The sequence below is a fragment of the Pinus tabuliformis genome, chromosome 9 (genome assembly GCF_031772625.1).
Source record: "Pinus tabuliformis cultivar Carrire ecotype Pingquan chromosome 9, CPIR1, whole genome shotgun sequence".
Classification (NCBI taxonomy): Eukaryota; Viridiplantae; Streptophyta; class Pinopsida; order Pinales; family Pinaceae; genus Pinus; species Pinus tabuliformis.
In genome coordinates, this window is record NC_142307.1 from 1,095,427,242 (window position 1) to 1,095,442,237 (window position 14,996).

The 14,996-nt window shown below is 41.4% G+C and overlaps 1 pseudogene; it reads left to right on the forward strand.

Annotated features, from left to right (window-relative positions):
- Nucleotides 1-14,996, forward strand: part of LOC149152493 (WAT1-related protein At2g39510-like) — a 114,750-nt pseudogene that overhangs the window by 77,753 nt on the left and 22,001 nt on the right.

Sequence of the window (14,996 nt, forward strand, 5' to 3'; positions counted from 1 at the left end):
GAATTGGAAGAAATCATCAGAGAGCTCACGATTTCGGAGAGAGATTTGAGAAAGGAAAACAACACCCCAAAGGGGAACAACATGCGTATCTAGAAGCAATATGAAGAGTGGATCTAGAAAATGGATTGAATTATGAAAAAGAAGCAGGCTAATATTGTTCATCTGAAAAAAAGAACGAAATGTACAAGGGTCAAATTCCTACAGAACCGAGTGGTAACCAGTTGAACCAGTTGGTGGAGGTAGCAGATCAGTTAGCTACAGTAGATGCAACTTAGGATAAGGAATTATTTTCCTTTTTTCCTTTTGGGGAGATGCAACAGTTTTTCTTGCTTAAGGGGCATGCAAGGACTTAGGGGTGTGGGAGAGATGTTGGGGCTTGGTTTTTCCCAATTTTGACACCTTTTTCTATACTTTCCCTCTCACATTTTGACTATATTTAACCCCTACTATGCATATCTCGGTTATAATACTTGTGTTTTTTCCAAAAGGGTGTCATAGGCTGAAGGTATGAAAATTAATATTAAAAAGTGTCTTTTACCTTAACTTTGAGTATTCCTTAGCTAGTTGTTCATTATTTTATTACCATGCCAACTAATCTCGAGTTCCTGTGTAGATTTTCTTTGATTCAGAAACAAACCCATGATTCTTGCAGAACAAATGTGCCATCTTATTTCCTACATACACTCCAGATTTACTATAGTCATGGATTTCCTGTAACCGTGCAGATTTCCTACAGCAACATCGATGGTTAGCCATATTCCATGGATATCTAGTCCAATGGGAACATGGGTTTTGCAAGGAATATATCACATATGGGTGCTATGCTATTGGCCTTCTCAGATATGCAAACAACATCACCTAGATTTAGAAGTCTTATCTCGTTGGCCTTTTGGAGGAACAACTACAGCCATGTAATGAGTTTTCGTCTAATCCATGCTTTCAGTCATGGATTAGACCCAGTATGGCTAAAAATGATAAATTATAACAGATCTGTTAGCCTAAGGCTTAGATTAGTAGTCTCCTTTATTTCAAGCCATATATGGGCTTTGTCAATGTATAAATTTTGTCCTAGTTTCAATGATAGGGGTTTGTTAGAGTGTTGGGTTGGTTTCAGCACTAACTTTTTATCAGATTATACTCGGCTGTATTTTTAGATTAACATAAAGATATATGTTCTGTCCATTGCAGTGAGAAAGCTCGTCTAATTTGAAGGGGTTGTGAGTAAGGGAGGGCCCCCTTTGCTCACAACTCCCATAGTTTAGTTTTCATGCATTTTATTTCTGTTATGTAGTAATAATTCATTTTTACAACTAATGTACTCTTTCTAATATATCAGTAACACTGGATGAAATGAATTAGTTTTTGTTTATGTGTGGGATTCAAGTAATGAAGATTTGATTTCTCATGTTGATTGAATTTCTTAATTTGATGTAAGTGATTTTTATATCTTTTCCTAATCATCATCAGCAATCTTAAGAGCTGTAGAGGGAAGTTCGATCCACTCTATCGTCTTTGCTGCTAAGTGATTGATGTAGGAAAGAGTCATTGGTTTTGTATGACTGGTTAATTAGATTAATCACCACTTACATTATTAGGCCTACATATACTTTGCATGCATCTCACAAGCTTACTTGCTCGAGTTGATGATTTATGTTTAATCAAATAATAATGTTATAACTTGATTTAACAGCATCCGTGACCTCCCTCAAGTCCATTATCTCGTAAATTTATGAAAAACAGTCTCTTACTCCTCCCACCAGTGTTTCACCTGGAGTATACAAAGATTCCTCATTATTAGGTGCTTTCCATGGTCCTCCCCCTCCCATCTCAGATCCTAACTCTATGGGTGTTTGCATGTTACAAGCATGACGAGTTGCCCTTAAGTAGTCTGATACACTTGATCAACAACCAGCTCCTCAACGCCCTAGTGTTGCTCTTCCAGCTGAGCCCTATGGACCTAGCCCCCCAGAACCTCCTCCGTTTGTGGGTTCCTCTCCTATGTTTCCACGAGAAACTGTTCCTCCTGGTCTCAACCATCTAGGAACTATTCCTCCCAGAAATCACCCTGCAGGGCAGAATCCTTTCTTATTCCCTCCTCCGGAAGTTTTTCCTATCCCTGTCATGCCTTTGCTGGTCCTTCCTAGCATGACTATGGGGATCCCAGTATGGTACATCGATCCCCCTGCGAACATTTCACCTAGTCAACCAAGATCTTATGATGCTTTGACCCCGGTACAGCCGGTCCCCATGACCCCTACCATTTCTTAAGTTCCATCACAACCTCAACAGGAACCAGCTCTGGTTGCGAAAGCATCTAGCCAAGGGGGAAAAGCTAAAAGGAAAGAATCAAAAGACAAGGCTCCCCAAGCTCCTCCAGCCCCTAAGGCCCCAAATCTGTCACCTCTGTGCGCTTTGTGTAAAGTTGTTGGGGACGCCACCAATAATTGTCTTGAGCTTCCTCAACTTAAACCTTTGGTTCATGAAGCGTTCCCTGAGTCAAATATCCCAGATGTCCATGTTAACTTACTGGTCCCAACTAAGAAACTCAAAATGTTGCGCAAAAACCACCCTTGTGCCCTACGTGATCATCATGGTCACTATTCCCATAGTTGCCCTCATCTCGTTGAAAAACGATTTCCTTGGGCTGATTTGCGAATATGAGGCCACTCATAGTGGATCATCTACTCCTTTACCTATGGATTCTGGTACCACTAGTCAACCAGAACAGGAAGACTCTGGCCCCACTATTGTGATCCCTCCCCCCTATGTTGAGATGACGGACACCACAGGCCACATCCTTTACCTGTTATCATCCTTGAGTTCCTCGCAGGAAAATCTTTCTGAGGTTTCTGTGCACACTTCTATCGAACCTCTTTCGATAGAATCCCAGGTCTCAACATCTGTATATCCTCCATCTACTAGCTCGTCATCTACCATTCCAAATGATGCGTACGTGAACCTTCTTTCTTAGGTTTATGCACGAGGTAATGTCACTACATCATGTAGTTAGTCTTCCTCCCATACACCTTCTCCCACCCTCATAAGGACACCATGGAAGCTATGTCTACCCTTACTTAATCCTGCACTTAAGCAAGGGGGAATTTCTTCAAAGGATTTTGAAGGCCATTTCCTTCCTAATTCTCCCAATGTGCTCTACCTCAAGAAATTTTTCTCATAGCACATCCCTTTGATTTGTGTGTCTTTATTTCTACCATGGAGTTAGGTAGATTGCATCATCTCATTCGTTGTCTTTTGTGCCTTTCAAATGGATCCATCATCCACACCGTATATCAGCCATGCCGATGGTGTGAGTCACTTCTCCTGGAATTTAGCCTTGGCAGCCTCGGCCATTTTTACCCCCTTGCATATGTTAGTCCTTTCAAACGGCGTGTGAATTGTTGGGTGTGAAGCCTGATTATCTTATGTATTCAAAGGTATCGCCGCATTGGACCCCTGTTCGAAATGGGGCGGCAACGACGCCCGTAAAATATTCGCTACAGGGGGGTCTGGGGGGGCAGCTACGACCTTTAGGGAGCCCCCCCCCGGTGGGGGGTTTTGGGGGCAGCGCCCTTGAAGCTAAGAATAGATGTAAAATTTCCTTGTAAAAGTATAATAATTCCTAGTCAATCTAGGCCGTTCATTAGACGGAGATCTGACGGTAGAAGTTATGTTTAATTTAGGGTTTTTTGCCCTAGAAGGCAACCCCTCAGTTGCTGCCCATAAAATATTCGCTGCAGGGGGGGCCTGGGGGGGCGGCTGCGAATTTTAGGGAGCCCCCCCTTGGCAGGGGGTTTCGGGGGCAGCGCCCTTGAAGCTAAGAATAGATGTAAAATTGCCTTGTAAAAGTATAGTAATTTCTAGTCAATCTGGGCCGTTCATTAGGCGGAGATCTGACAGTAGAAGTTATGTTTAATTTAGGTTTTTTTTCCCTAGAAGGAAACCCCTCACTATATATGAAGGAATTGTATTGTGTCTATGTAGATTTGTGTTCTGAGTGAGAAAGAGAGAGGAGATTGAGAGTGAAGAGGGTATTACAACAGATCTGCTGTAGGTTGTATCTCTTCAGTTTGCTGGATAATATAAAAGGAAGGACTGGTTGTTTCTCTGTGGATGTAGCCCAAACTGGGTGAACCATGTATATCTGTGTCTCTCTTGTTTTATGCATTTTCTATGTTTATATTTCTGCAATATTTTATGTGTTCCGTTTCTCCGTAATATATAATTTTCTAACAATTGGTATCAGAGCCGAAGGTCTATTTGGATGATAAACTCGCAATGGTGGAAGATGGTAAGTTTAGGGTCGAGAAATTTAACGGCCAAAACTTCTCGCTATGGAAGATGCAGATGGAAGATTATTTGTATCAGAAAGATCTGTACCTACCATTGGGGGGAAAAACAAAGATGCCGATGGGTATGACAGATGAAAAATGGAACCTTCTCGATAGAAAGGCACTTAGAATAGTACAGTTGTGCCTCACAGCATCGCTCACCTTCAAAATTTCGAAGGAAACAACAACAGAGGGTTTGATTAAGGCGTTGGCGAAACTATATGAAAAACTCTCAGCCTCAAATAAGGTATTTCTTATGAAGCGTTTATTTAATATGAAGATGTCGGAAGGTGGATCTGTTGCAGACCATTTAAATGATTTTAATATTGTTACAAGTCAGTTAAGTTCTGTAGGGGTATGATGAGCCCCAAAAATGGATAATTATTTGGGCTCATTCAACCTCCTAATTTGACTTAATCCACCATTCTCATTAGTTTATTGCATGTTTTTGATTATATTTATGCTAATAGAGTGAATTGGGTTAGTCATTATGCCAACAAGTCTAATGTGTGCTTTGTGTAGCCTTTTTGGTCAATTTGGAGACAAAGTCAATGGTTGAAATGAGCACTTGGCAGCCAAATTCGTGGAGAGAATTTTTAGGAAGGTATTCCCTTCATTTATGGGCCCTTACCTCGAATTCTCCACCATCATCTCGGAGTTCAAGGGCCAGCAAATCAATCAGCACAAGGGCAGCCAAGCAAGTCAAGTAGGACTGTTGTTAACTACAAGTCTTGGGCAGCCGAGTCCCTAAAGTTTAGGAGGACTGTTGGGGTCCTCAATTTTGTATAAATAAGAAGGCTTAGGGCCTCATTTTGGTTAGCTAGTGGCTAGTCACTTTTGTAGCTGGCAGTTAGTCATTTCATAGTCTTGTTGTAGTCATTTTGTAGTTCGATTTTTAGGCAATAGATTAGTTTTGCTGTCAGCTCATTTTCAAGTTCCCCTTGTGGATAGTTTTGATGTAACTCTTCATTTCTTGATCAATAAAGATGAATCCAGTTTTGCACCAGCTCTAAATCTCTCTTAGGAGGCTGTAGCTCTTGGGGTTGGGCCCATCTCAAGTGCCCAGTACCTACTTTGTTTACTTTCATGTGTCTTTGCTGCATTCTTAGAGTAAAATCTGCTATTTAGATTTAAAACTTGTTGTGTTATTTAGGTTGCTTTTGATGATTAAAGTAGATTTTCATGTTCAGATTGATTTGGATAGATTAATAACATAAAGGATCCTTGGAAAAAGGGGCTCAAGCACCTCTGATCTTACCTCTCCCTCAGTGGGATCGTGAGTTGGGACAAAGGTGACCTTGCTGCCCACAAAAACGTTGTTTTGCTTCACCATGCAAGTATTAGTGTTGGATTCTTAGTTGTCAAACTTGATATCAGTTTTGACTGCATGCTTAGGGTTATGATTGCTTAGTTGCATAGTTAGTTCATCTGATTTTGTGCACATAAACTTATGTTCCATTTCTTTTGCTATTAGCTAGGTCAGATTAGGTCAAAGGTAATTAGGTTCTTGATTTTCCAAGTCTTCATTTGTTAAATTCGAAAAATAACTTGCAGAGCACCTGTTATCCTTCTCTATCTACCCATAATCCATCAAATAATCTGCTCCAACCCTTAGTCCATGATTCGTACCCTTCATTTGCCATACTTTCCCCACCTTGCCCTAATTCCTACATTCTTGTGCATCATCGCTTCCTCCATCCTTGAACAAATCCAATCGCTCCTTAGCCTCATACACCAAGTCCTAGACCTCTTCACACCCCTATTTCAGCTCCATACTCATTCCTCCATCTTTTTCCCTCCATCCATGCTCCAAAATCCCATTTCGAAACATCTTGTAGAAGAATTACGAAACATCCTGTAGAAATCCTGAACATCCTGTAGAACCCCTGCAGACTTCCTGTAGAAGCTCATAAACACGGTTTCTTGGCAGCCAAACTTTGTGAGACTCTCTGGAAGAGTGTTAGGGACCCCTTAGACCCTCTCTGAACCTTCCCAACCTTTCCCAAGCATTTCTCCTCCTTGATCCACCTCTGCACAGTAAAAAATAGTTAGAATCACATGCATGATAATTCCAACAACTTAAAAAAAAATACAAAAAGATGTTTTCTTTAGATAGAGGTAGTCTAGACACATGTATTTTACCTTCATAGAAGTAATGGCATCTCTTTTAGTAGTTTGCATGCTCTCCTTTGCGTCAGTAGGACTAGCTGGTAGAATTAGGGTTTGCTAGGGTTTGCGTTTCTTTTTGGCTTTAAGTTTCTTTTTGCAATTAGATTAGCTTCCTTCGAGTTAGCTTTCATCCATCAATTAAAAAGCTTCTTCTAAGAGCTCATAGAAGTTGGCTTAAGCTCCTAGTGGACTTGTGCCAGCTGACCAAGTGATAGCTGCGGCAAGAGCTAGTACTTGTGCATATAGCACCGTCGCTTCCAAGTTTGTTACGAACTGCCGGGTTGATAAAATTAAAGAAGGGAGTTCCAGGAGTTGTAGCATTATTGCTACAATACTGGAGCCCACCATATTTTTGGCGCCGTTGCCGGGGAAGCGTCAGAGTATTGGTGATTGCCGCTTTTCTTCTATTTTCCACTACAATCTTCTGCTAAGTAGTTTATTTCATTTCCATTATGCAATTTCGTTTATGCAAAAGTAGATTAGCATTTCCCGCTTTCATAGATTAGCATTTCAATTCCACAATTTCATTTCTGCAAACGTAGATTAGCAATTCAATTCCGCAAGCGTAGCCTAGCATTTCATTCTTGCAATTTCATTTGAGCAAAATAGATTAGTCCTTTCCTGCTTTCATTTCAATTCCGCATTTTCATTTCAGCAAGATAGTTAGTTGCAGTTCAATCTATTTTAGTTTTGCACGTACAAGAAGAAAAATACAAAAATCAACCAAAAAGATTTCTTTTCATGCCTTGTAGGAGTAGAGATAAGTTAGACAAATGATTGGACAACACCCCCACTGCTTCACACAGCCAACCTTATTTCTTCTTCGATGGCTGTGAGAGAAGAACCCCTAAGTGGCCAAAAAGACATATTTAAAGAACCTCTAGGGGAGAAGAAGAAGAAAACATTCCTCTGGAGCAAATGGCTACAAGCAGGAATGTTGGGAGCAGTACCTTGTCCCAACACGAATTTGTAAATCAGCTGGAAGATTTCAAGAGTGATATGAGGCAGTTTCTTGCCATGCAATTGGATACCTTGTGGATCCAAAAGAAGCAAGAGGAAGCCAAGAGGGCTTTGGTCATCTTTTGTCCCAGGTGCACTAGAAATCATCCTAGGAATGAATGTCCAATGCACTCCCTAGAAGTGTGTTTCATCTGTGAAGAATACCATCCTACAGATCAGTGCCCTTCCTTACCCAGAATCAAAGCTGCATATCAGAGAGCCAAAGGAGCCACTGAATCACTCTATTATATGAACCAAAGGAGGCCACATGAACCTAGATCTTACCAGCAGGAACTGCAAGGGACATCCGAGACCTATTATGACCCCTATCAAGCCACTTTCATGCCTTCTTGGGGTCCCCCTGCTCATCCTTCCTGGTTCACACCTCCTCCTTGTTCCTTCATAGATCCATATTATGCCCAACCAGCTGCTCATTTGTTTCACTCTTATGCTCAGCCACAACCTCAGTGGAATGCACCTCATCAGGGGTGGAGGCCCCAGTACAACACTCCTCCCACTTCTTTTCCTCCACCACCTGCTCAACCGCAACCATCACCTCCTCCTCCACCAAGGCAACCCCAAATGCCTGCCCAACCACAACCCCATCCACATCCATCTCAACTATACACCCCCACTCAGCTACCCATACCACCATTTCCAAACCCGTACATTGGAATAGCTCAACGTAATTGCAAAGCTGAGGCACAACATGTCCAAACAACTCCTCTTGAGCTCAATGATCTTCACCATAGCTCAGGAAGAGTATTGCAAAAAAGAGACTATATTGCAAGCATTGAAGGACCACATCCAACAGAAGAAGATTCAAAAGAAAAGATCAGGGAACCATGGGCCGCACTTGAGGAAGAGAAGGCATCAAAATCAGAGATCGAGAGAGTTCCCTCATGGTTACCATCAAATCTTCCATGTATTCAAGAGAAAGATCAGCAAAAATAGGAAGATGAGGAAGTCATAGTAGAAAGTGACATGAAACATGACCCAGATCAGCAAAAGAACCAAGGATATCAGAGCTATATTGAGATATGGTTTCAGACGGTCACTAAGTTGCAGCGGTACTCTCTTCCTCAGCTATGTTTGATCCCTTCAAAGTCAGATCATTTGGTCTCTGAAATCCTGATAGCTGTCCAAGCATGCATTTCAAGCCTCCACATCATCTTGTCTCTCATCTTGATGTGCACATGGCTCCATTGGAAGTATTCTTACACTTGAAAATGATTTTGTTTTTCAAGTAGGGTAGGGTAGAAAAAAAAAGAAAAAAGAAAAAATGAAAATAAGAAGAAAAAATAAAAATCTAAGCTGAAAACCTCCTCGGAGGCGCCTTAAATTAGCTCATTGATTGAAAACCTCCATGAGGCGGTCAATGGGTTGGGAAAAAAGAGAAAAGAGAATAAGATCTCTGGGTGAAAACCTCCCTTGGAGGCGCCCAGGGCAGGCAATTAGGGTGAAAACCTCCATGAGGCGCCCTAGTTGTTTTTCAAAAAAAAGAGAAAAAGAAAAAGAAAAAGAAATCTAATTCCCATTGAATAATTTCAGGTTGCAGCAATGACATTGCAGGTCAGGAGGATCACTCAAAACAAAGACAAAGGAGTTTTTGTGCTTTCTAGAGGAGGTTCTATATTTCTACAGGAAACATCCTGTAGAACCTTCAAGCGAGCCAAGTTCAATTTTGGAAGGGGATCTAAAGCTTGGAATCCATTGGTTATGCCTGCGAGCATCCATGTTCCCATTCCTCACCCTTTTCCATCATCTTTTCCACCTCCTTGTGCTTCTTCATTGTGCTTCTACAGGAAGTTCCTGTAGAAATTGTAGGAAGCTAGAAATGGATTTCAAAAAGGTGGTTTGGCGAACATGGTAGCTTCCTCAAGGGTTCAGAAGTCCTCCTGCAATCTTCAAACTCCTCCTCCATCATTTCCATACCTGCATCACAACCCAAGCTCAGTTTTTCTTTCCATGCAAAAACTTGCAAAATGCTTTGAAGAGAAAATACATAGAACAAAATTTGTTTTTGCCATAACTTGAAAACCATGCATCCATTTGAAAAACCGTTTTACAGAGAGTTGTATAGGGATGATGGCAACATGCTCGAGCAGTTTCAGCCAATTCCGGTGCACGGTTTCCAAGAAATCAGCCTCCATCACCATCAGCCATTTTTGCATTTTCTCCATATCCGTGCATCCGTTTCAAAACCTGTTTCATGGGGATATGCATATGAGTGATGGTAACCTACCGAAGCAGTTTCAGCGAATTCCGATGCACGATTTCCGAGAAATTGATCTCTGAAATCTTCAGCCATTTTCTAATTTTCTCGAAATCTGTGCATCCATTGATCACGATTTTACTATGGGAGATGCATAATGATGATAGGAACGTGCTCAGCAAGTTTCAGACTGATCCGGTTTACCGTTTTGGAGCAATGGCGAAAACAAGTTCTGATCTTGTGAAAATTCAGCAACAGCAGCTTGAACGTGCAGATTTGAACGTGGAAACAAATGCCTGGAGCTTAGATCTGGCCAGAGGACACCTGCACAAGAAAAAAACAACCAAAAAATCAGCAGCCAAGCCACATGCAATCACAAAAACAAATGCATGCAGCAAATGAAGGATCTCAGCACTTCACAACAACCACACACGACTTGCAGGTACGTGACTAAACTCGTTCCTCTATTTGCATGAATGTAACTCGTAAACAGCATGAGCAATGAGATGGTTGGGATTAAAAAAATCGGTGGCCAGCTAACTGGCCACCCTCGTCCAGTTCGAACAACGCTCGGTGGGGGAAATCAACATGTGTGCTCAGCCATCTCAAGAAGAAATTTGAAAACAGGTAGTGGTGGTTGTTTAAAATCCAATGTAATTGATGGAAGTGAATACAGGTAGAGAACTACAGTTCATAATTACACTACAGTGGGGACCAATGGTTTGCATGGGGCCAACGTGCACTTAGCCAGCTCACCCTCCATCAGTTGAAGCCTCCATAAACAGCCAATCGAACTCATCCTTGAAATGCTCTCACCATTCGCTGATTAATTTGCATTTGCAAAATTCTTAGCTGAGATTGCAGTTCAAGTCTGCTTGGCTGGCATGAATATCATTACCAGAATTGCTCTGGATGAAGGAACGAGTCATTTTGTTTTCGTAGCTTACACCCTGGCTGTTGCTACAGTAGTTATTTCTCCTTTTGTTTTTTTTTTGAAAGAAACCAACGCCCTGCAAAGACCTGTGCCATCTTCTGGCAGATCTTTGTGCTTGCACTGGCTGGGTAAGACCACTCTATTTCAGAATTTCTACTTTGCTGGCCTAGATTACACCTCCGCTACATTTGCTTCTGCAATGTCAAACCTGGTTCCTGTTGTCACATTTGGGATGGCCACAGCTTTCAGACTGGAGAAAGTTGATATCAGGAGTAAATATGGCCAAGCAAAAGATGTAGGAACCATTATATGTGTGGGTGGTGTAATGATTATGACCTTCTACAAGGGCCTGTTCTCATTAGGCTCAATAGGGTTCTTCATAACACATGGCTGCTTGGAGCACTGATGCTGTTTATCGGCTGTTTATTTTTGTCTGGATGGCTTACCTTTCAGGCTCCAGTTGTTAAGAAATATCCAGCAGAAATTTCATTAACAGCTCTCACGATGCTGCAAGGAACTCTACAGTGCACTGTGGTGGCTTTAATTTTTGAGCCAAAGGCCTCTGCTTGGAGGCTAAAGTGGGACATTCAACTTCTCAGCATCATATACTCTGTGAGCACCGCATCTTCGTTTTAATAATGTGCAGAATTCTTAACATCGTCATTGATCATATTGGCCCATAATATGCAGGGAGTATTATGCTTTGCATTTGCCTTCTTTTTAAAGACTTACTGTATCCGTCTGAAGGGACCTGTCTTTGCTGCAATGTTCAATCCAACTTCAACCATAATTGTTGCAGTGTTGGAACAGCTAATCCTTCATGTGAAATATTATCTGGGAAGTCTGCTGGGAGCTATTCTAGTAATAACAGGACTGTATATTGTACTATGGGGCAAGGCAAATGATGACAAGTTGGTGACAAGCCCAGAAAGCACAACCCTGCAGATGTATCCAACAACATCAGTGATTGGAACATTGGCATTAAACCAAGCTGCCAAAACAGAGGGGGACAAAACCACACTAACACCCAGGGAGAAAAGACTACAGAGTAGAATGGAAAGGACTGAAAAAGTCCACGTCAGTGAGGGCACCTCTAAGGTAGCCACAGGCAAGCTGAAAGGAAAATCACCCACAACCAAGCAGGATACAGTGGTGCTGTCTGTTTCTACAGGAAGCCAGAACTCAGCTACAGGACTTTCTACAGGAAGTTCTGTATTTTTACCAGAAACATCCTGTAGAAGCCTTTGGGTAGGCTAGAATCAATTATGGAGAGGGATTTGAAGCTTGAAGACTGTTGAGGAGACATGCAACCACTCTTTTCTTCCATCCTCCACTGGTTTCATCTCCTTTCGCCACCATTGCTGCCATCAAATTGAATATACTTGCACAATCATACCAAAGCTGAGAATTCTTTAGGAAAAGGAGCAAGTAGTGGGAAGAAGCAAAGAAGCATGGTTTCATGACAGAGAAGAGGAAATCACTTCAGAAGCTTGGCATGACAGGGAGGCCACCAGGGCCATCAAAGATGAGGAGATAGATTGGTTGCTCAGAGGATGAGCAAGACTTTCAGTAGGGGGGTGATGATGAGCCCCAAAAATGGATAATTATTTGGGCTCATTCAACCTCCTAATTCGACTTAATCCACCATTCTCATTAGTTTATTGCATGTTTTTGATTATATTTATGCTAATAGAGTGAATTGGGTTAGTCATTATGCCAACAAGTCTAATGTGTGCTTTGTGTAGCCTTTTTGGTCAATTTGGAGACAAAGTCAATGGTTGAAATGAGCACTTGGCAGCCAAATTCGTGGAGAGAATTTTTAGGAAGGTATTCCCTTCATTTATGGGCCCTTACCTCGAATTCTCCACCATAAGCTCGGAGTTCAAGGGCCACCAAATCAATCAGCACAAGGGCAGCCAAGCAAGTCAAGTAGGACTGTTGTTAACTACAAGTCTTGGGCAGCCGAGTCCCTAAAGTTTAGGAGGACTGTTGGGGTCCTCAATTTGTATAAATAAGAAGGCTTAGGGCCTCATTTTGGTTAGCTAGTGGTTAGTCACTTCTGTAGCTAGTAGTTAGTCATTTCATAGTCTTGTTGTAGTCATTTTGTAGTTCGATTTTTAGGCAATAGATTAGTTTTGCTGTCAGCTCATTTTCAAGTTCCCCTTGTGGACAGTTTTGATGTAACTCTTCATTTCTTGATCAATAAAGATGAATCCAGCTTTGCACCAGCTCTAAATCTCTCTTAGGAGGCTGTAGCTCTTGGGGTTGGGCCCATCTCAAGCGCCCAATACCTCTTTTGTTTACTTTCATGTGTCTTTGCTGCATTCTTAGAGTAAAATCTGCCATTTAGATTTAAAACTTGTTGTGTTATTTAGGTTGCTTTTGATGATTAAAGTAGATTTTCATGTTCATATTGATTTGGATAGATTAATAACATAAAGGATCCTTGGAAAAAGGGTCTCAAGCACCTCTTATCTTACCTCTCCCTCAGTGGGATCGTGAGTTGGGACAAAGGTGACCTTGCTGCCCACAAAAACGCTGTTTTGCTTCACCATGCAAGTATTAGTGTTGGATTCTTAGTTATCAAACTTGATATCAGTTTTGACTGCATGCTTAGGGTTATGATTGCTTAGTTGCATAGTTAGTTCATCTGATTTTGTGCACATAAACTTCTGTTCCATTTCTTTTGCTATTAGCTAGGTCAGATTAGGTTAAGCTAATTAGGTTCTTGATTTTCCAAGTCTTCATTTGTTAAATTCAAAAAATAACTTGCAGAGCACCTATTATCCTTCTCTATCTACCCATAATCCATCAGATAATCTGCTCCAACCCTTAGTCCATGATTTGTACCCTTCATTTGCCATACTTTCCCCACCTTGCCCTAATTCCTACATTCTTGTGCATCATCGCTTCCTCCATCCTTGAACAAATCCAATCGCTCCTTAGCCTCATCCACCAAGTCCTAGACCTCTTCACACCCCTATTTCACCTCCATACTCATTCCTCCATCTTTTTCCCTCCATCCATGCTCCAAAATCCCATTTCGAAACATCTTGTAGAAGAATTACAGAACATCCTGTAGAAATCCTGAACATCCTGTAGAACCCCTGCAGATTTCCTGTATAAGCTCATAAACACGGTTTCTTGGCAGCCAAAATTTGTGAGACTCTCTGGAAGGGTGTTAGGGACCCCTTAGACCCTCTCTGAACCTTCCCAACCTTTCCCAAGCATTTCTCCTCCTTGATCCACCTCTGCACAGTCAAAAATAGTTAGAAGCACATGCATGATAATTCCAACAACTTAAACAAAAATACAAAAAGATGTTTTCTTCAGATAGAGGTAGTCTAGACACATGTATTTTACCTTCATAGAAGTAATGGCATCTCTTTTAGTAGTTTGCATGCTCTCCTTTACGTCAATAGGACTAGCTGGTAGAATTAGGGTTTGCTAGGGTTTGCGTTTCTTTTTGGCTTTCAGTTTCTTTTTGCAATTAGATTAGCTTCCTTCGAGTTAGCTTTCATCCATCAATTAAAAAGCTTCTTCTAAGAGCTCATAGAAGTTGGCTTAAGCTCCTAGTGGACTTGTGCCAGCTGACCAAGTGACAGTTGCGGCAAGAGCTAGTACTTGTGCATACAGCACCGTCGCTTCCAAGTTTGTTACGAACTGCCGGGTTGATAAAATTAAAGAAGGGAGTTCCAGGAGTTGTAGCATTATTGCTACAATACTGGAGCCCACCAGGGTAAACTTTGATGATGAAGTTAGAGCTCTGTTATTCTTGTGCTCATTCCCAAAAAGTTGGAATGGTTTAGTAATGGCCATTAGTAACTCTATTTCTAGATCTAGTACTTTAAAGTTTGATGATGTTGTCGGTGCTATCCTTAGCGAGGAGATGCAACAGAAAAGCTCCGGTGAGACATCGGGTAATGCTTTGAGTGTAGAGTCTAGGGGAAGAAAATGGAAAGAGGAAAGAGCTTAGGATATCATAGTAAATCAAGGAAAGGCAGATCCAAGTCTAGATTGGGGATAGTCTACTGGAAATGTGGAAAGAAAAGACACCTAAAGAAGGATTGTAGATCTCGAAAGGGAAAATAAGGAGATGCACAACAAGAAAAAATCATGAAGAAAATGTGACAGGTGAGGTGTTACAAGATGATTTGATTCTTTTTTTCGAAACTATTACTGATTCCTGGGTGATAGATTCAGGGGCCTTATTCCATGCCACACCTGATAAGAAATACTTTCATGACTATGTTCAAGGAGATTTTGGACAAGTTCATTTGGGTGATGATAAACCCTGTAAAATTGTTGGAATGGGTAAGGTTCTTGTAAAACAGCAGAATGGAAACCAATG